The 21,220-nt window shown below is 50.5% G+C and overlaps 2 protein-coding genes across 3 annotated transcripts in view; one reads left to right on the top strand and one right to left on the bottom strand.

The window, feature by feature from the left end:
- VDR (vitamin D receptor) overlaps window positions 1–15,587 on the bottom strand; it is a 55,412-nt gene extending 39,825 nt beyond the window's left edge. The window contains exon 1 of one of the 2 annotated variants that reach the window (XM_059082754.2): window positions 15,518–15,587. The gene's annotated coding sequence lies outside the window, so the exon portion shown is untranslated. The remainder of the gene's footprint in view (window positions 1–15,517) is intronic. The other variant, XM_067010645.1, reaches the window with a different exon arrangement.
- The window catches only part of PFKM (phosphofructokinase, muscle), a 478,771-nt gene that overhangs the window by 222,589 nt on the left and 234,962 nt on the right, over window positions 1–21,220 (top strand). The window lies entirely within an intron of this gene.

Consider the following 21,220-nt stretch of genomic DNA (forward strand, 5'->3'; position numbering starts at 1 on the left):
AGATATGTAGCTTACTTAGATATATTTCCACTTCTTATCAACAGCAATTATTCCTGCAAGCTGCCTTTTTCCAGTGGAAACTCAGCCCTCAGCTTTGTCAACAAGATTTCTGGGTTGATTACTCTTCTCCAGGTAACAGGCAGGCCATGCCCTGTCCCTGCCGGAAAGCGTGGGCAGCAACAGTGGCCAGTGAAGCATAGGGAACCAGCCCATCCGTAGCTGCAGCCCAATCTCTCTGGTCTTACAGCAGAAGAAACTGAGGCCACCAGAGGGGAAGCGAGTTGTCAAAGGCCACACAAGGAGGGAGGATGCTTCTCCAACCCCACCCTGGCCAGGTCCCAAGACCTCTTATCACCAGCCCGAGCATCTTCCCAGGGGAACAGAGTGAGGTGGGAGAGAAACAGGCCACGGAAGGGGGCATGAATTTCATGCTTCAGAGGAGGGCAGTTGTGGAGAGGCCACGAGGAGGCCCTGAGGCAGACTGCACTGAGACCACCCAGCACTGACTCCATCCTTACAAGCAATATAGAAAAACAAAGTGATGGGTGAGGGGTACCCACTCGCTCCTGCCTGACCATCTCTGCTCCCACATCCGGCTTCTCTGGCCTGAAGAAATGGATGAGGACTCAAGACAGTCAGGGACTATTTTAGAGGGAGGCGGGATACACCTGGCCTGAGTGTATCTCACTCCTCTGGGTGGCTTTCCTGGGATACTAGGGTGAGAGTACTTCCCCGGGGCATCTGCCACAGGTGGAAGTTGATAGGACAAGGAGGCTCTTTGTCCAGTGACTTGGAGACCAAGGAGTAGAAACTGAGGCAGCCCAAAGGGAGAGGACCAAGAATACGGGGAGAGCAGATCTAGCCCTCCTCTGGGGACAGCTGAAGCCCCGGGATTGCTGGTGCAACTGACGGCTAAATGGGATTTTCCTTGATTTTCTTAAAAAAAAAAAACAAACAAAAAAAAACCCCAGGACAACAGGAGAGAGCTGTTTCTTTCTCCCAAGCGATTCCCAAGGCCAATTTTTAGTGCCCCATGACCCTCTACCCAGCTTAAGCATCTTTCTGACTGCTGGTCCCCAGACCAAGTTCATGTAGGCCTAAATTTATGCCTGCTGGGATCAATGTAATCTCTGAATCCCTCAGACTCTTCCTGCACTGTGGGAAAGGTAGTACCCAAGTCCCAGGTCCTGCCAGCTCCAAGCGAGATATCCGGGATCCTTGGCATCAGGTCCTTTGCTCACCTCCACAATCACCTCGGCCAGCCTGACACCCTTGGCTACCTGACGACTGTCCAGCTTCCCCCAGAACCCGTCCCTGTGTCTTCATCTACAAACAGGGACATGATAGTGCCCAGGTCACAGGCGGTCACAGGGACCGAGATCTCTGCACAGCACTCAGCACAGGGCCCGGCACACTGCAGCTTTGTATGTTTGCTCTCATTATGAGAGCGGTTACTGTTAGTACAATTGCAGAGAGTTCAGGGCCCAGAGAGGTGCCGTGGAGGCCAGGAAGCCTGTTCTCCATCCCAGAGGCTCCACCCCAAACAAACATTGCCCAGAGAGCCACGTATCTGCTGAACTGGGAAAAAAACGGACTACCCCACCCATTGGCTGTGACTCCTAAAAATCTGGCTGCTCGGGGTGGGGAGAATGGATCGTTCTAATCTCTCCCTGACAAGCAGAGAAGCTGAGCTACACATCTGGACTTTTCCTCCACAAGGAAGATGAGGCCGTGACTCCCAAGGTGCCACCGATTGCTCACTGCTTCTGAGCATAGCGCGTCCTTTCCCTCTCTCAGCCCGTGAGTCTCTTTCCTACCTCCTCCGGCATCCAGGGCTTATAGGGCATCTGTTCTCCCCTTAGTGTGACCCTGCTCAGCAGCCCGGGGGCGCCCCCTGTCGGTTATCAGGTCAGCGGCACTTCCTCGCCCCATTCAAGAGGCCAAAGTGGGGAGGTTCCCATTTATTTTAGAAGGTAGCAGCAGACACCCCCAAGCTGCTACTCAGTTCCTGTGTCGAATGATTTCCCCAATAGAGCTTTTCCAGAGCTTCTGTTCGGTCAGAATTCCAGCCATCCTGCTGTGCCGTGTAGATTTCTTCTTGGGGACCATATTGGAGGGCCAAGGAGGCCACAGAATTTCTTCTTGGCCTCACACTGTGCTGGGTATTGGTTCTGGCCTCTGATGCCTTATCTATGATGGTGACCTCTGCCTGGTTTTAAGCACTGACTATGTGGCATGCTGTATACTAAGCCTCAGAGACACCATGGTGAACCGCCCAGAGACCCGGCCCTCACGAAGCCTACAGTCTACTGAGGGAGACAAACAGGAATCTCCAACTCAGATCCGCACTGCAATACAGGTAGGCACAGGTGTGACGGGAGCACGTGGGAGAGCACCTGGCCTGGTCCTGGAGAGGGAGAGAGGCTCTTTAGAGGACATCACTTCTCTGCCCCTCAACTGAGACAGAAAGGGCCATAGTTTAACATGGCAGTGGTGAGAAGGGTAAAGAGGGGTCCGGGCAGGTGATACCATGTGAGCAAAGGCCATGAGGCAAAAGGGAAAGAGCACTTTGGAGGTGGAGAAACTAGCTCCATATGGCTGGAGAGAGAGAGGGGACACAAGAAAGAAATAGACCAACTGACCACACTCATGTCAGTCGGAAGTAAATTCCATTCTTTCCTCTACCGACTGTACTTCTTCTCGTAAACACACTGAGTCTTGAATACCAGGAATTTTAAATTACTGCAATGATATTTTGCAACCAAAGACTTTCAGACTCCATTCAGCTTCCCATTCCAACCGGAATTGACCTTGAGCTTTGCAAAGGAAGTAAAAATGGGCCTCCTTCCCGACTGCTCAAGGAGAAAGGGCCCCCCAGGTCAGGAAAGCAGTGGGCCTCTTCTACCGCCCTGGTGCACACCCCTTGTTCTCCTTTGCGGGGGTGGGGGGGGGATGCTTTTACCCTGGGATTATTCCATCAGTAATTGAGCTGGAAGGGAGAGGTAGAGGAGCGAATTCTGGAAAATCCTGCCCAGTTAAATAGGAAAACATACTTTTTGTGAGAGAAAACCCAAAGAAAGAACAAAAGGTTCAACAAGGGCAGATGGAAGTTGTGAACAATTCAGTGGCACATCACCAGTCAATCCTTATTTGATGCACCAATGTGTCCAGGGTGGCCAGATGCGGTTGCCGGGCACAGGGACAGCTGCCTTACCATGGAAACCACCGGTCCCCACATTTGCGTCTACCAGTGCTCTCAGCTTACTCCTCTCTCCCAGTCAACAAGGTCACTTCCCTGTTGCCAGGAATCCCTCTAAGGGCACCAACCACACATACACGATGGTCAAAAACAACTTGCGTCGTGGACAGGTGTGGGGAGTCCACTGCACGTGTGGGCACACGCCAGCCCCTACCCTGGGTCCAGATGTCCACGTTCACTGCTGGCCGATGACATGACACAAGCACAGCCTTCCCCTTAGAGCTATCTTTGAAGATAACCCTCTTGTTTCAATGTTTCAGGCCAAACCGCTGGAGGATTCTTCCCTGGGGCCACAAAGCGGTAGGAAATAGTGGCCTTTGTCCTAACCCATGAGCCCTCTCCACACTACCCCCCCCCCCCATTGGCTATCTTCCTCTTCCTGGTTTTTCTTTGGTACCCAGGGGCAAAGATGGAACAGATTCGCTACACAGAGTGGCATTCAATGCTGCCTCAGGGTACAGGAGAAGCTGAGCCCAGGTCTCCAACAATCCTCTCACAGGATTGTTGTGTCCACTGAGATTTTTTTAAAAAGCGTGTTACAGACCTACTAGAACATGGACTTGAGGATATGGGGAGGGGGAAGAGTAAGCTGTGATGAAGTGAGAGAGTGGCAGGGACATATATACACTATCAAATGTAAACTAGATAGCTAGTGGGAAGCTGCTGCATAGCACAGGGAGATCACCTCTGTGCTTTGTGACCACCTAGAGGGGTGGGATAGGGAGGGTGGGAGAGAGGGTGATGCAAGAGGGAAGAGATATGGGAACATATGTATATGTATAACTGATTCAGTTTGTTGTAAAGGAAAAACTAACACACTATTGTAAAACAATTATACTCCAATAAAGATGTTCAAAAAAATAAATAAATAAAAATAAAAAAATTTTAAAAAGCGTGTTATAAAATTGCTATACTCCATACCAATGTTAGTTATTAGCTTACAATTATTTTCCCAGGTATTTAAGAGGGGGAGGAGGCCTATACTCCAGAACCACAACTTCTTTCCCTCCTTGGCTGCCTGCAGCCCCCTCAGCTGCCCACCTGGACCTCCACACCAGGTAACAGAATTTCCACTCCCTTCACTCAACCCTCCTTCGGGCAGAGGCAAACATCCCTGGAGAAGAATGTGATGGACCAGCTCAGGGCCTGCACTCAATCAAAGGAGCTGTGAGGGAACTGCACTCCAGCTGGCTGGGCAGGCTGCACACTGTCAGCTGGAGTGGCCGCTGGTCAGGCAGCCCGATGAACAGTATTCTAGGGAGGAAGGCCAGTGCCCGTGGCCATCGCAGCCTCTGGGGGAAGAGGTGGTACCCCTCCACCCACCGCTTCCCCTTTGCTCCCCGACTCATCACTTTTCCCAGTACTCCTGTCCTGAAACACTTCTGCAGCCAGGCTTTTCAGTAATCCCAGGTTGAAGTTTAACAGACACAAAAATAATTCTCTTGAGTGAGCTATTTTCTGCCCAGCTTGGGGAATAATAGCTCAGGGTGACAGGCGGTCGGGGTGGGCGTGGAGAGGAGGCTGGCCACGGGCCACCCTTTGGTTTCGGGCCTTACCCGTGCCTCACACCACACTCAACCCGGAGCGGGAATTTCAGGGAGGTGGAGACCTCAGGCAGGGGCTCCGGACTACCAGCTGTCCCCCTTACCCTCCCATCTGTGGATGCCAGGTGAGGGCGGCAGGTATGGGAAGGCCTGGGGGAGCCAGGGGCTCCCCGCACACCAGGTTTCAATCCTCCCTGGCTACGGCTCTCTTATGGAATGGAAGGAAAAGAATTAAACACTGCTACTTTAGCAAGCCTCCAGAAGGGGATTCTATACCCACTTGCCTATCTCACAGGAATGGTGTATCAGCTGAGATTTTTCCTAAAACTGTGTTATAAAATTGTTATACTGCATACCAATGTTAGTTATTAGCTTACAGTTATTTTCCCAGGTGTTTAAGAGGGGGAGGAGGCCGATTCTCAGGCATAAAGGGGAAAACTGTGAGAAGACATTTCAAGTATAACATGGAACGGGATCCCCCCTCTGACAGCATGAGGTCCTCACAGCCCGGGAGAGCCCACAGTGCAGTGAGGGTTGCAGACCCGGCCTGATAAGCGTCATTCATTGCCTATGGAGCCCAATCCCCAAATGCCACTTTTTGGGGGTGGGGGGGTGGGGGACGGGGGCTAGAGACCCTTTCTTTGACTGTTAGTTTCCTTTTGATTTTTCTACATCGAACCTGTCTTCTAATATCTATAGGGAAATATCTGACTGGGAAGACACAGTAGAGGAGGAAGGAGGAAGGAAGGAAGGAGGGAGAGAGAAAGATAAGGAGGAAAGGGGAAGATTTATTTTTTATCATCAGACTGAAAGATTTCATTATAACTCTCCAGAAAGAAACACTCTGCATTGTAAAGTATTATCACACAATGGGAGGGGTACTCATGAAGAGGAATCATTCATGCCTTTATTTTTATTTAGTTATTTATTTTGCGGTACGCGGGCCTCTCGCTGTTGTGGCCTCTCCCGTTGCGGACGGAGCACAGGCTCAGCGGCCACGGCTCACGGGCCCAGCCGCTCCGCGGCACGTGGGATCCTCCCGGACCGGGGCACGAACCCGCGTCCCCTGCATCGGCAGGCGGACTCTCAACCACTGCGCCACCAGGGAAGCCCCATTCATGCCTTTAGTAAGGAATTCTATATACACAAGGGTTTTCCTGGTCCCGCTCCAGGTAACAGTCATCTCTTAAAAGAAAGAAACTACCAAAGGACACACAGGAGGCCTGCAGGCTAAACCTGACCATGAATGAGTTCTGTTTGTCACCCCACTACCTATCACCACCAGTGATTATACCTTTTTTAATTGGCTGTCAATGTTTCCAAAACCTAGAGAGATTTGACTTTTGGCAAAAACCTGGATGTCCCGCTTCCTATTAAAAATATTGTGTAATCTGGCCACACTGCACTGCAGTTCCAGTGGCCACCTTGCTGGCCTGAGGCGAGGCTGTCCCTCTAGACCAGGCTTGTGCCATCCCACCAGGCTTTGCACTCACTGTTACCTACCTGGCCCTAGTTCCCGGAACAAGCCCCCAGCTTCAGCCGAGCTCTGTGATGAGGGAGACCCTTGAGAGAAGAGGCTCTGGAGGCAGCCTTCCAGGGGGCCAACCCTGCCTTCCCTCCCCGCCAGAGGTGTGACCAGAACCAATGACCTGAGCTCTCTACGCTTCCGTTCCCTCGCCTGTCCAATGAGAAAAATAACAATACCCACCTCATTCATCTGTGAGGACTAAATGAGATAATGTATGTAAAGTGCTCAGCACAGGGCCTGGCACATGGCACCTGCTCAGTGTTAGTGCTTGTTATTATGCACAGTTGGTGCAATCCATCTGAGCTGCAGTCCAGATGTTTAAGGATGTTTTAGTCACACGAAGTGATTGCCCTCCAACTCTCCTTTCTAGCTTAGAGGACCCGGTCTACCTAAAAAACAACCCAATAAACAACTACTGAGCCTATCCATGATAAGTTAGGTATTGTGTGGAGTGGTGACACCTCAGAGATGGGGTTCAGACCTGTTCTCAAGGGCTCACAGCACAGTGGGGGAAATGGACAACTGGACAGTCACAGCCTTGCTCCCTCCCAGTCCTGCCCAACCACCGGGGAGCCTGGCGTTCAAGGAGAAACGGGGGTGCATCTGACCCTCCTCCTAGGCTCCAAACCCTCCCAGAGCCTTCCTAAGAGACACTCAAGGGCGAATCAACTCCATTTCATTTCTAGTTTCTCAGGCTGCATATTTGAGCTCTTCCACTGCACCCAGGTTAAAATAATTCCATTTTAACCAAGCCATTCAGATCTTAGATGGCATTCATTATAATGGAATTTTACCTGAGGCAGCCCATCCCCCAGTTCTCAACATCATGGCACCTAAGAAGTTGGCAAGCTTGCCAAATAGGCTGGGCAGAAGTAACTTCCCTCCTCTGGCAGAAGTCCGGAAATTCAGAGACTTTTGGAACAAAGACCTCTGCCCCGAAGGTGTTTTCCAGCATCATCCTGGCCAGCCTGGAACTGTCCTGTTCCCCCTCCACTGGCACCACCTGCTGCCTCTTTTTCCAGTCCTCTTCAGACAGGAAGGGGTGGGGAGCTGAAGGACTGGGACGCAGGGCAGGACAGGCAGTGGCAGGTGAAGAAGGACCCCATGTCGGGTCTTAGAAAGACCTGAATTTAAGTTCTGGTTCTGACTTGGGAGCTTGATGGCTTTGGGCAAGAAATTTAGCCTCTTAACTTGTTCAAACTCAGTTTCCTCTTCTGTAAAGTGGGGATAATAATATTACCTACCTCATAGGATTATGAGGCATATATGAGAAGATGCACGAAAAACATTTAACCCAGTGCCTGGAACATATTAAGTTATAGTAACCTTTTGGTTTATTATGATTATCAGGTATTATATGATAGGCGAGCTTCAAAAGGGTCAAAGGTTGGTACAGAGAGAGACACTGGGGCAGAGTTGGGGGTAGAAGTGGCTGAAGGATAGGTGAGGCCCTGCTACTGAGCCCAGCATGGGCCTGGTGACCAAGATAAGGCCCAGGGCAGAGGTGCTCGCCTGCCCGTGGAGCTGACAGGTACAGACTAGTTGGGTAATTACGGGATTGTGGGCTGGGGTGGCCCATGCTACTGACCTACCGGCCACATTCTTTTGTCCCGTGGGTGGCTGGGTGGGCGGGCAGCTGGCTGTTTATTTGGCTGCCAGGACACTGAGTATATCTAACACCTTTCAAACCGGTACCCTCCACCCCCGGGCAGAGTGTTCAGCTCTTGGAAGGGGAAGGGATTCTCTGTGGGCATTCACCTCCTCCTGTGGCAGCAGGTGGTGCCAGTGGAGGGGGAACGGGACAGTTCCAGGCTGGCCAGGATGATGCCGGAAAACACCTTTGGGGCAGAGGTCTTTGTTCCAAAAGGCTCTGAATTTCCGGACTTCTGCCAGAGGTGGGAAGTTACTTCTGCCCAGCCTATTTGGCACCTCTTCTGTTCTCTTCACCCCACCTTCCAGATGCCTCCTGCTCTCCAACCAGACAAGTCAGAGGGTCAGAGTTCAAGGCGAGACTCTGAACAATTGGTCAGTAGCGACTACTGACTTCGGTTCACCTCACCTGGAGCCTTCAAATGATCAAGAAGCCCAAGACAGACATAAATCCCATCACTGTGCCCAGCTCCAGTGCTCTGGTTAGCTAGCACATACATGATTCTGATACTTCCATGTCTTGTTCTTAAAATCAATGCTCAGGGAAAATATACATCCCTCCCAATCCATTTGGCAAAAGTGCAATTCAGTGGGTATTAATTGAGCACCTGGTATGTTCTCAGCCCCGACATCAGCCTCTCTGTTGAACTGAACAGAACACCAAGTGTTGGGAAGGATGTAGAGCCACGGGATCCCTCACCCACTGTCGGTGGAAGCCCAGTGAGAAAGGGCTTCAGCTGCACCTGGGGACCCTGCAAAGGGCTCTCAGAGTCAGGCTGTGACATTTACGGGGCCACCTGTGCACCACACATCAGACAGGCACACGCATAAGCCAGAAACGAGGTCCTAAGGTTAAGAATGATACACTTATTATAGCCGAAAGAGACTTTCGAAGCTCATCTAGTACAACTTTTTCATTTTAGAAATGAAGTCTATATCAAGTGTTAAAAAGGATGGGGAACCATGGGAACTTTTATCTTAAAGGAGTGTTTTTGGTACAGTCACTGTGGAAGACATGTAGAGTAATGCCAAACAGGGAATTCTGTGTGACCCAACAACTCCATTCCTAGGTATGTGCCCTAGAGAAAAGCCTACACGTGCACCAGAAGAGAAGCACAACATCTTCCTAGCAGTATTAGCTTATCATAATAGCCCCAAACCGGAAACAGCCCAGATGTTCATCAACAAGAGGAAGGATGCACAAATTGTGGCATATTCTTATGGAATACGACACTGCACTGAAAACTAATCAATACAGCTGTGTGCTTCGAAGCGGATGAATCTCAGAAACATGATATTGAGTGAAAAAAGTGCATCGCAGACAACACACATGTAGGTAAACTCCAAAGACGTAAAACTAAACAATACACTGTTTTGTAAAGCATACAGAGATGATAACTTGCAAAGAAAAGCAAGGAAATATTAACTAAAATTCATAATATTAGTTACAGTGTGGTGGAGAGTGAGGAAGGGGATGCAAATGGGAAGAGGAAAGGGTGCTTTTAAGCTTCTGTAAATGTTCCCCTCCAAACTTAGGTGGTGGGTCAGGATATATTACACTACTCTTTAATGTATATACACAGGCCTATTGTGTACTCTTGTGCGTATGATGTATTTCACAGTTAAAAAAATAGAGTCTTGGAGAAGCCAAACGACTTTTCCAAGCTCATCAGCTAACAAATAACAGAAAGAGAAATCAATTTACCGAATCTGAGTTTAACCATTCCTGGCTTCTAAAAGGACCTCTCACAATGATGAGTTTCTGGTCTAGGACATTTGAAAACAATTGCAAGAGTCTTTTCTTTTCACTGTTAAATTCCCAGTGTTTTGAATAGTACCTGGCACACAGTAGGTCCTCAGTGCATATCTACTGAATGACTGCACAAGCTCTTCCGGGGCTTGCGTCTTGCCAGGCGCTCGACCTGTATCATCTCTAATCCTCACACAACACTGCAAGGCAGTTATTCTTATCCCAGTTTACAGATAAGGAAACTGAGATTCAGAGAGATTAAGAAACATGCCCAAGGTCACGAGCTACAAAGTGACAAAGTCAGAATTTAAACCTTACAAAGTGACAAAGCCAGAATTTAAACCTAAGTGTGTCTAACTCAAACCCAGTGTTTCTCCCATTCCGCAAGACTGCTAGCACAGCTTCTAATAGCACTATCTAAAATTCAGTCATTTACCAAGAAACCCTGGGAACCCCAGCTGAGGGGTAGGCTCAGTGTTTTCTCCTCTTTCTACCTGTCTCCAGGCTCTGCCTCTGGCACTTAGAGTGCTTTGTACAGCCAGGCCCATCACCAGCACACAACTGTACAGCTGTGGTCATCGGTTAACTTTACAGCACGGGGCAGGTTACTGCATCTCTTTAAACCTTGGTTTCCCATATGCATGCTGGAGACAATACTAGTAACTTACTCCAAAGAAAAGCTGGGAAGATTTAAGGAGACAAGGAAAGAGATCAGCACAGTGCCTGGCAGAGGCTGTCAGGTGAGGCTGGAGTCTATTTCTCTTTCCAGGTGGGTAGGTTCAGGAGTGTTCCTTAAGGGGTAGCCAGGAGAGGAAGAGGTAAACAAGGTGAGAATAGCTCCCAGGTGGCCGGTGGGACAATGGCCTTTTCTTCTTTGGTGCACTTAGCACATAGAAGGCCATCAATAAAGTAGTCTGTTTGAAACTGAGAGTTTCTTATTTGCCTTCCAGACCATCCAAGTCTTCTTTGATCCCTGCAATCTCTCCACACAGAGCTATCTCTCTCAGGTTCTTGTCTGCTGTTTTTACCCAAGTAAGGTACCCAAGACTGCCAGAGAGGCACCGAGGCCTGGAGGGTATTGTAGAGGGAGCCTCTTCTGAGAGGCCACTGTCCCCAGAGTAACCTTTGGACAAACCGAACTTGCTCCCAGGTCAGTTCATTCAAACTGCTATGTAAATCTAAGTCTGCTGCGCAGGGACATTTCTGCAGGCCTATTATGTGTGAGGCAGGCCCTGCATGCTTGTGGCCGCCGGGTTAAGAGCAGAGGTGGCAGGGTCCCGTGAGGTTAAGACAGACCCAGTGTGAGTCCTGACTCTTCCTCTCACCAGCTGTGTCACCTCGGCACATGGCTCCACCTCCCCGACCCTCGGTATCCCCATTTTTGTAAAACGAACATGGTGGTGGCTCTTGTCTCACAAGCCGTGACAGCTCTGGGGGGCAGTGCACGCAGCGCCTGGGGCCCAGCACCTGGTACCACTGGGCTGAGTGCTCAGTAAGTAGCTGTTCCTGGAGCTACAACTCCAGTGCCAGCAGGTGGCACACACTGGATGTGTCACCAGCTAAGCTTTGGGCCTCATGGGTGCCTCACAGGGCCTAGAATATCACACTCTGCCTAACACCTCAAAGCTTCAACCTGTCAACAGAAGGCCAGTGAGAGGCAGCAGCTTCCCAGGAACTGGCTGCTGGGTCCCCCCCAAACGCCGCTTTCCCACTGGTGCAGCTGTCTGCACCATGCTCAGGACCAGGCCCCTGCCCTGCGTAGAATGGGGACTTTGTGTGGCAAAGACTGTGGAATAGACTGCTTGGTCTGTTCCTTGGCATGGGACCTGTCGGGCAGGTTTGCGAAGGTGTGACACACACTCAGACTCCCCGAGCATCTGTTCCTTCTGCCTTTGACTCCTGCCGTTCACCTACCGGCCTGTCACCCCTGCCACCCCTGAAAGCTCTCTCCTCTCCCCTCCCCATAAGTCGCTTCAAAGGGTGGGACTTCCCAAGAGGTCTTCACCTGCCGTTTTCATTTGTCGCTGATGAGAATGACTTCCTTCCTGCCACAGTAGACAGTCACCACACACTCATCAAAGAGGCTCCACCCTCGTGCCCACGCCCCGTCTCGCATGCTGAACCTCTGGGGACTCTCCAGAGAGCCCTGAGCATCTGGGCCACAAGGACCGAGGAGGGAAGGCAGTTTCTCTTCCACGTGTCTCCACAGAAGGCTGCCGTCGCCCGCCGCCACCAACGCCTTTAGTCGGGATTGAGAAGAGTCTGTCCCTACCCCGGACCATTTCCCCAGTAGTCAGACAAGCTGAGAGTCAAGCTCCAGTGTCCAAGCTCCCTCTCCTGCTATGCAGCTTCTCTCGGCCCTGACCTCCACGCTGCTTACCATTTCCCCAGAACCTGATTACAAGTGACCTGTGCCCTTTAAACACATGGGCAAGTTTTAACTACCCTTCCCTTCCTGGTTGTTTACCGGCTTTAATGCTGAGCTTTCCCGTGGGACGCTGTGGCTCCCGGAGGTCTGGAAAGACTGCATGGACAGAATGAAGAGGCTAAAGATTTGGGGGAAGAGAGAAGAGGCAGCATGAGGCTGAGTCTTGGCTTCAATATAAATCCCAGCTCCTCAGGGGTTGGCAGGCCTTCCCGTCCCTGTCTGAGGTAGGGGTGGGGCAGGAGAACCAAAGGTGAGGCCAGTCACAAGTCAAGGGTGAAGGGAAGTCACAGGCAAGGGGAAGGGAGTAAACAGTAGGCTAGTCCAGAGAGAGGGCAGCCCTCAGGGAGAGACTGCAATTAGCGATAACACCGCAGAGCAGGCTACCCGCCTCTTCCCCTCATCATTAAGCACCACCCCCATCTTCTCCTCATTAAACCCACACCCACCCGTCTTCCCCTCCTCACCGTGACCTCCCGCTGGGTCTGGGGTGGGGCTCGCTAGAATGCCTCAATGTTCTAATTTGTCCTGAACAGCTTGGGTTTAATTATTCATCACACCCCTTTCACTCTCAAAAGTCTCCCAGTTTGGGCAATAAATTATAGAGTCACTCTCTCTAGCACATCCAAGAGGGCACTGAGACAGGAGACAGTCAGTGGGGAACCTGAGAAAAGCATAACTAGAAGCAAGACCTTAGTGTTCCAGAGCTACAGCCAGGCTGGCCTCCTGTCCAGCTGGACCCCCTGAGAACTGGACTGTAGTGGAAGACGAGCCCGTCAGCCACTGCCCAGCCTGAGCTCAGACCGTCTAGGGGGGAGGAGGCCCGGTCTGGTGGATTCTGTTCCCTGTCATCCCTCAGAAGGCCTAGTACCATGCTGGGCACACAAGAGGCTCTTAAGAAAATCTTGTCATTTCCTTACTTCTCTTTACCTGCCTCCAAAGCAGACGTAGGCAGTAACAAATGGAAAGCTGGAGCTCCTATAACTCATCCTGTCCAGCAACACACTGGAGTGCCATCCTAGCTCAGACTTCAAGGTGCTCATGACTCTGGCTCTCTGGCCACTAGAGCCCACCTGCTGGATGTAAGCACCGGCCCGTTTCTTGCAGAGAAACTCTGGCTCTCAGGCAGGATGACCTCTGCCTCCTCAGGATGTGGGGTAAAGAAATGAACAACTGCAAGTCCTTCTCCTGTCTTGGAGAACCACTTGGTCTGGCCCACTAGACCCCAGGTCTTCCTCCAAATGTGAAAGACATTGGCTTTTACACTGGCTATTTGTTCTGGGAGTGGACGGTGTGGGTCCAAGAGGTCTTCCTGGTGCTTTCTCTGGGACTCGGTGCCCAAAGGAGATCAGTTCTGAGGTTGAATAGGGAAAGAAGACCGAGAAACCATAAACACAAGTAACTAGGGCACCTCAAACAGCATCAGAACTTCCACAGTATTTCTACGAATAAAGTGTGATGGTCTGGGCTGTGAGCGGTGAGGAAAGCTCCCTAACCCTAACCCTCTTCTTTCCCTCCTTCCTTATCCCACTCTCCTCTTTTCTTATCCTTTTTCTCTTCCCTTCTTTCTTATGCATTGCCCTGGAAAGGGTCCAAGTCATGGCTGATGAGGGACAGCCAAACTGAAGCCATGGGACCCAGCCAGAGCACAGACTGTGAATTCCCCAGCTGTTTGCAGTTTGAGTCAGCTCCCTAGCCTGCTTGTGGATTGTCTTCAAATGGGTCCAGAGAGGCCACTGAGTAGGGGGCAAATGGGGCCCCTACTTCTGCTCAAGGATCTGAAACACCCAAAGCAAAAGCCAGAGAGAAATCTGCAGTATTAATAACCTCCTGGTCTGGCTGCACACAATCCTGACACCATTCCAGAAGGACTCACAATCCCCTCCAGCACTTGGACAGGGATGGGCTGAGGAAGGTTCCCTGAAACACAGCACTCTTGGTTCATAAAGTTGAGGCTCCAGCGTCCAGATAATCCATTTCCACCTCAGCAAACCACCCCCACTTCCCAGCCTGACTTAAAACCTTTGCCAGCACCACGGCTTCCCTTATCCCAGAGTCTTTCCCAATCTCTTGTGCATATGCCCACCTCCCTAACACACATAGGCAGCTAACAAGATCACTAGGCAGAAATGGCATGAGGGGCTGGAAGATTCTGCCGTGCTGGGATGCACCTCCTGATCCCAGGAGAATAAGAGATGTGGATTTACCACAAAGCCACAATCCCTTCCCAGTCAACCCATTCTGGAGTCATACCATAGCCATCCCGTAATCATTGCTGTGCAGAGTGTCCCCTTCAGGAGTGGCCACCACCAGCCATGAGGAAGCCGGCATTCCAGCAGGGAGCTGGCACAGAGCTGAACTCTGCCCAGGAGAGCTTTTGCAATGCTCAGAAAATGCCTGCCCAACTGCTTGCCTGGGCTCTGGCCCCTCTGGCTGCTGAGCCCAGACAGGAGGTTGACTCACTCACCGCATGGAGAAGGAGGAAGAGGAGGAGGAGGAGGAGGAGGAGGAGGAGATGAGGGAAGGGCCTGGGTTCAGAGACCCAGGGCTCTCCCAGCCCAGGCAGCCTAGGTCTCAGCCTCAGTGGTCCATGGGGGGAGGGGGGGCCATGTCAAACTGCTCCCCGGAGACCATATGATGTTCCCTCCTAGATACTTCCCCTGAAATCCTTCTCATCCACCACCCACAGATGTGGGACTCCACACTCTCCCAATAGAAGCTACTCCTTGAGCCCCCTCCTCCATTAGATGCTTGCCCCTGAGTTCCTGTGGACAGCTATGGATGGGCTTTCCTGAGAAAATAAGTCCAGTGCACTGCATCAGCCAGGTCTAAAATAATTGGTGGCTTTAAAAAAAAAAGCAAGAAAAGAAAAGGAAAGAAAAAAACCCTCTACTTAAAAGATCCAACTCCATCATCGCAGGTAACCATGCGGGGGTCCTATAAGATAACAAGGCTTACACACTCCATCCCCAGAGACCGCAGCACCGTAGAGAGCCAGTCCCTCGCTTTCTCATTCCTCCAGTCCATGCCAAGGCGGCCCGACAGAGGAAGGAAACAAATGTTTCTTGTTGCCCAAGTGCCGAGCACCCTGCTGGAGGAGCATTTCTGTGATCCGCTGCCTGAGCCCCGAGGAGGTCGCTGCTCCCCTCTCCAGCCTGGCACGAACTTCAGCTTTCTCTCAGACCTCAGGGTCCCCTTAGCGCCCCAGCCTCAAGGCACGACAGCCCAGATCTCAGTGGCCAAGTTCGCCCAGACTCTAGAGCTTGCACACAGGCACTCAGGCCCTGTACCCCCGACGCCCCCACCCCGCGCCTAATCCCGATACTAGGACCCCCCCTCCCCGCCGGTCCCGGGTCCGCACCTGGTCCTGCGTGTGGGCACGCTGCTCCGCGCTCCCAGCGCCTGGGGATCGGCGGCTGCCTTTTGACAAGCAGAGACAGCCCAGCTCCTGGTCCCGCCCCTTACAGGCCCCGCCCCGCCCCTGGGCCCCGCCCACAGATCCAGTCTTCTCTTGCCCAGCGCTCCAACTGCGCTGCAACCATCTTGACTTGGAATCAACCACCGCACTGTCTCCTGGGAGACTCTGCCCAGTCCTCCAAGACTGCCGTCCACGGGGCAAGGCAAGCTCTGCCCTCCGTGCGTGAGAGCTTTCGATGGTTATGTGTGCGCAGATCCACCATTCTGCCTGCGATAATCCGTGATGCCTCCCCTCTCCCCCCAACTGCAGTGGTTCTACCCAGCCTGCTGCGGACGCCTCTTCCAGGTGCGTCACCCCCACCTGGGCTGACCTGGCCAGGACTTCTCCGTCGTCTGCGGGGCTCTGTGGCGGGGATGGAGAGGTGCTGCGGCAGGCACCAAAGGTTCTCTCAGTGCTCTTGGAGAATCCCAGTGCAGCCCGCCGTCGTGTTACTCCTGCAGAACGTCAGAGAGCTCAGCCCGATCCCACACGCTAGTGTAAAAGAGCGAACGAAAACGGGGGCCGAAGAGGAGGCTGGAGTTGCATTGTCACCCCTACTCGATGTCCCCTCGGGCGCGACCACGGCTGACCACGTTCTCGGCCCGTCGCGAACCTCATCCAAACAAGCTTAGTCTCAGCTGCCCTGGGCCCTGGGCCCCAGCCCCACACACCCATCCCATTCGACATTGGTGTGAAGGGATGGAAGGAGGTAAAAAGTACATCTGAGACCTGGGATTGTAGGTGGATGTGGAAAATTCGCCATAGAAAATCTTGGCTAAAAATTACTCCGTTTCCTTGGCTATGTGCTAGGCACCACTCTAGATGCTAGAGGAGAGCCGAAAAAGATGTGTTTCCCTCCTTAGAGCTCACTGTCCAGTGGGAGAATATATAAATAAATAGTAGTTACAATGTAATGTTCTATAATAGAGATGCCCAGGAAGTCATCCAGCAGTTGGTGACCCCCTTTAGGCAGGGAAGATGTTGTCATTCACCTTTTACAGAGGAGGAAACCATGGCTCAGAGGGACAAGCCGAACACGTGGGAAAATGAGGTATAGAGAGAGGTTGATTTGCCCAACATTACATACGTATTCAATGAAGGGCAGTACTAGAGCTCAGCAAATAATAGCCTCTGATCCATTTCTGAAACAGTTATGCTAGACTGTATGATAACCAGCCCCTCTCAAACTCTCAACTGGATCAAGAGAAATGGACTGAGGCTAAACAGAAAAAAAGGACCTTCAAACAGTGAAGTTTGTTAAGCACTGAAACATTTCATTAAGGGAGTATCGTGGACACTTTCTCTCTGGACAGGTTAAAAAAAAAAAAATAGAAGAGACACAGATTGTTTGATTGACCTTGGGAGTGGGCTATCCATTCTGAGAAACAGATGAAAGGAAATGCCCCTTTGGAGGTCCTGCCAGTCTGATGGATGGATTAGCTGCTTGTAATGAAAGTAAAAGAAAGAATCCCCTTGCCCAGAGCATCATGGTAAAGCTAGCAGTGATTCTCGTGGGCAGGAAAGTGTAAGAGGAAATCTCTAACAACCAACACTTTGGGACATCCTCAGAAAGTTCCATGAGCCTCTGGAAGAGGTTGATCACTCAGAAGTCACTTTCGTAATGCTTAATTGGCCAGACAGGTGAACCTGGCATCTTGAAAATAACCCTTATCAAAAAATGGTGGTAGAAGATGAGTCCTAAGTGTTCCACAGTAATTGGCAGTGTCTTTTCACAGCTCTTCATTTGATCTTCCTCATGACCTTTGGAGTCAGGCCAGCTAGAAAGTACTCTCCCCGCTGTATAACTGATGTGCGGAGTTGCCAAAGCTCTTATAGCCGGTGAGTGACAGAGCCACTTGAACTCAGATCTCTCTGCACTTTCCACTGTTCCATGCTGCCTCTCAAAAAAAAAATAAAAATAAAAAAAGTCCATAGGCTTTCCACCTGTTTCACCAATCTAGATAACCCAGCCTTGGAGAACTCAGAGGTTCTGAGTCTGACAGATTTGCGGGATTATCGATGTGATCACAGTCCCCAGCATATGCACTCATCAGCTCATCTCTCTATGCCTAACCAACTTCTTTTTATCTTCCCCCATTACCTGAACTGCTCCGTCTCACCTGTCCCTCCAGACCCTCTCCTCTTCCAGGCTGCTCTCCAGGTAAAAATGTGCCCTTTGAGTCCTCTCTGGAGTACTCCCATCTGTTTCTTTTTCCCTTTTTTAGGGCCATTTTTTCTCCTTAAATATTTTATGGTTATAGGTGTGGTGGGAATGAAGGAAAGACTGTCACTCAGCAAACGCCAGAACATCTGAGAGACACAGAGTCATGGATTCACAAAGACAGAAGCTACCAGGCCATCCCAGTTAGTTCTCTTGTTTTAGAGATTAAAAAAAATTAAGTCCAGAAAGGTGAACTTATTTATCTTTTCTAAGCCATGTTAGGGCTGTTCTCTCTGTTTATGTTCCGGATGGTGAAAACGGAATGAATTAATGGAAGAAACTGTAAGCAATGAAAGCAACCCAAACAAAAGGGTCTTCCCAGGACAGTGTTTACCAAAATTTTAACTGCAATCCATAGTAAGAAACAATTTTTTGTCATGACCTAGTATACCCACGCAGATATACATTTTATAAAACAAGAGATACCCTGCAATGTTGTCCATTATTTTTCCCTTCCTTCCTTCTTTCCTCCCTTCCTCCCTTCTTTTTGTCTTTCTGTCTTTCTTTTTCGGATCCACCAAACTGATTTCACAGACCACAGTGGATTGTGACCCAAAGTTTGAAAAAGTCCCTATTATCATGAGATCCCTTCATTTAGAACCTGCAACATGAGATTCACAGAAAGGCCTTTGAGAGCCCAGCCTGGCTTGCACAGAGCACCCTCAGAAGCCCATGGCGGCTCCAAGGCTTTGGAGGATTCTACTTGCAAGGCCACGTTGCCAGGATTAGGTCACTGAGGCAACGTGTGTCTACCCAGTGTTTGCCTTTATGGCCTTAACTCAGCTGTTATCCTACCATGCTCGTGCATTTTCTAGCATGGGGGCTCCTTTCAGCCTCAGAAGCTTTATGGCATCTCAGAAACCCTGACTTCCCCAGAGCAGGACAGCTGTGGGGGAGCAGTGTGCAAAGTCACGAGAAGTGAGTGTCCGCAGACTCAGCTTGCCCTAGAAAGTGTAGCTCACCCCCGGTTGTTCAATCCAAATGCATGTGGCTCCAGGGCTCCATTCCCAGTAGCCCAGCTCGTGTCTCCATCCTCGGGGCTTTTGGCACTTGTCTTTCCCATCTGCTCCCACATCCTTGAGCCCTAGGCTGCCTGCCTGCTGGCCCGCACACGGCGTCTGCTGGCATGGTAAAGCAGAGCCTAGGGGCCGGACGAAGGAAGGTGGAGACTCCCACCTGCATCTCCAAGTAGAGGGAGCTCCAGAGCTCTCCTAGGCTCCCTCCCAGGTATTTGCCGGGCTCCCATCCAAACCCCAGCAGATAATGATGACTCTTCAAGCCCTGACATCAGCTACAGAGACCAGTGGAATACACAAGAGGCTCAAGATCCTTTCCCACCTATGAGGGTCTGTGGCTTTAAGTTTTGCAACAATTACGATCACTCTAATAGGAAATGAAGTGACCCTATCCCCTAGCCCTTGGGGAATTCTTATTTTGCTCCTCTAGGGAGGAATATCTTGGAGAGCCTAGTGAGGCAGGTGGGTGGAGAGGCTCTGAGGCATGGAAGTAGGTATCCTGGGAGCAGGTGAGAGTGCCCTTAGTGTCACATCACTGCTGAAGAAGTCAGTAGGAAATGGCTGACTGTTTTCAAAGGAAGCCCCCTTTACCCAGAGGAGAGTCTCCAACAAAGGCGATTATGCAAAGATCTCCTTTTCTTCATACCAAGAAGCAGAAGCCTCACAAGCCCCATCCTGGGCATGCCTGCTTCTTTCTCCAGAAGAACTGGAAGGACATTCCGTAAGCAGCCCAGGAATGCATTAAACAACTCTTCCCTGGGGCCTTGACTCCAGAAAGATGTGGCTACTGACAGCTGTTTTCCTTTGCCTTTGGCCTCTGACCTGGGACAAACACTACTGAGCATGGACACCCCTCTCTTTGTATTTGCCTCATTGTTCCGTGTTGTTAAAGATGTCACCGTTGTTAAGACTGGTGTTTCTGGTATCCATCTCCACTTCCAACAGAGTTTACTCTGGACTAAATGAGAGTGGTGTTGTGCTGCTTTGTATCATCCACATGTCCTACAGCCAAGAAGTGGTCTCTAGACACTTCTGATTGTAAAACCTTATTGGCAAAAAAAAATTTGCCATCCCCATATATGAATATGACTTTAAAAGTTCTATCATTAACTCATATTTCAAGTCAAACTACACAGTTAGGGTGAGACTCATCATCAACATTAATGAATGTAAATTCGTATTTCAATTGATATTCTTGATACTTTTTACTGACTTCCCTAACACTTCTTTGCACTCCGATATCTCACCCAACATACCTGACACGGAGACCATCTGATACGAGGACCAAGTGAGGGTTCAGTGGCAATCTGTATGTTAAACATACTAAAGCTTAATTTTTAAAAATTAAATAATTAATTAATTTTAATTTTTGGCTGCGTTCGGTCTTCGTTGCTGTGCATGGGCTTTCTCTAGTTGCACCAAGCCGGGGCTACTCTTCATTGCAGTGCATGGGCTTCTCATTGTGATGGCTTCTCTTGTTGCCGAGCACGGGCTCTAGGTGCGCGGGCTTCAGTAGTGGCGCACGGGCTTAGCTGGTCCGCGGCACGTGGGATCTTCAGGACCAGGGCTCAAACCCGTGTCCTCTGCACTGGCAGGCAGATTCTTAACCACTGCACCACCAGAGAAGTCCTAAAGCTTAATTTTTAAAAAAAGAAAAAAAAGAAAAAGGAAGTCTTTGATTTTGTCCTCCCATACCCAGTGGATGTGTAACATATCCTCCCTCGGAGATCTCTGCTCTGGAGAACAGAGAAACAGGATTTGGACCTAGAGTGTTCAGCAAGTTTAGGTGACCCATTCAAGTTTATAATTGGTGAGTTGCAAAGCAGGGACTAGAGGCCAAGTCTCCTTCTTTGAAATTCAGGTCTTGCTCTTTCCACCACCCTGTGCCTCCTCTTCCCTCTGCTTTGTGGAGAAATGGAAGCACTTTGTGTGTGGGGGGTGGGGCAGGGAGAATCTCTTGAAGGCTGGGAAGCTAAATTTTTTGATCTTATTGGCTTATTTAAGCAGAGTCTGAAGCAAGATCCAGGTGCAATTGACTGTGGTGTGTGTCTGGAACCACAGCTGCCAATAGTCTGATACCACAGATCCCCAACCAGATTAAACCAGAGAGGCAAACAGGACAGTCTCTCCCAACAGTGGCTACCAGGGTTGGGAGAAAGGGTGTGGTGGCCACTTGTGGGTAACTAAGAGTAGGAGAATAGACCTTAAATTCTTAGCTTGGGCACCACCAAGGACATTCCTTCGACCCACATTCTCGAGGAGAGGTGTTGCTCAGTTGGGGTTTCTGGAACCTGGGAAGAAAGGGTTGCCTGACCTCTGAGCACCAGCTGCCAAGCCCAGAAAGAATGTGGTGAAGAGGCCTGAACCATC

Source organism: Kogia breviceps, chromosome 12 (genome assembly GCF_026419965.1).
Source record: "Kogia breviceps isolate mKogBre1 chromosome 12, mKogBre1 haplotype 1, whole genome shotgun sequence".
In the NCBI taxonomy this organism is placed as follows: domain Eukaryota; kingdom Metazoa; phylum Chordata; class Mammalia; order Artiodactyla; family Physeteridae; genus Kogia; species Kogia breviceps.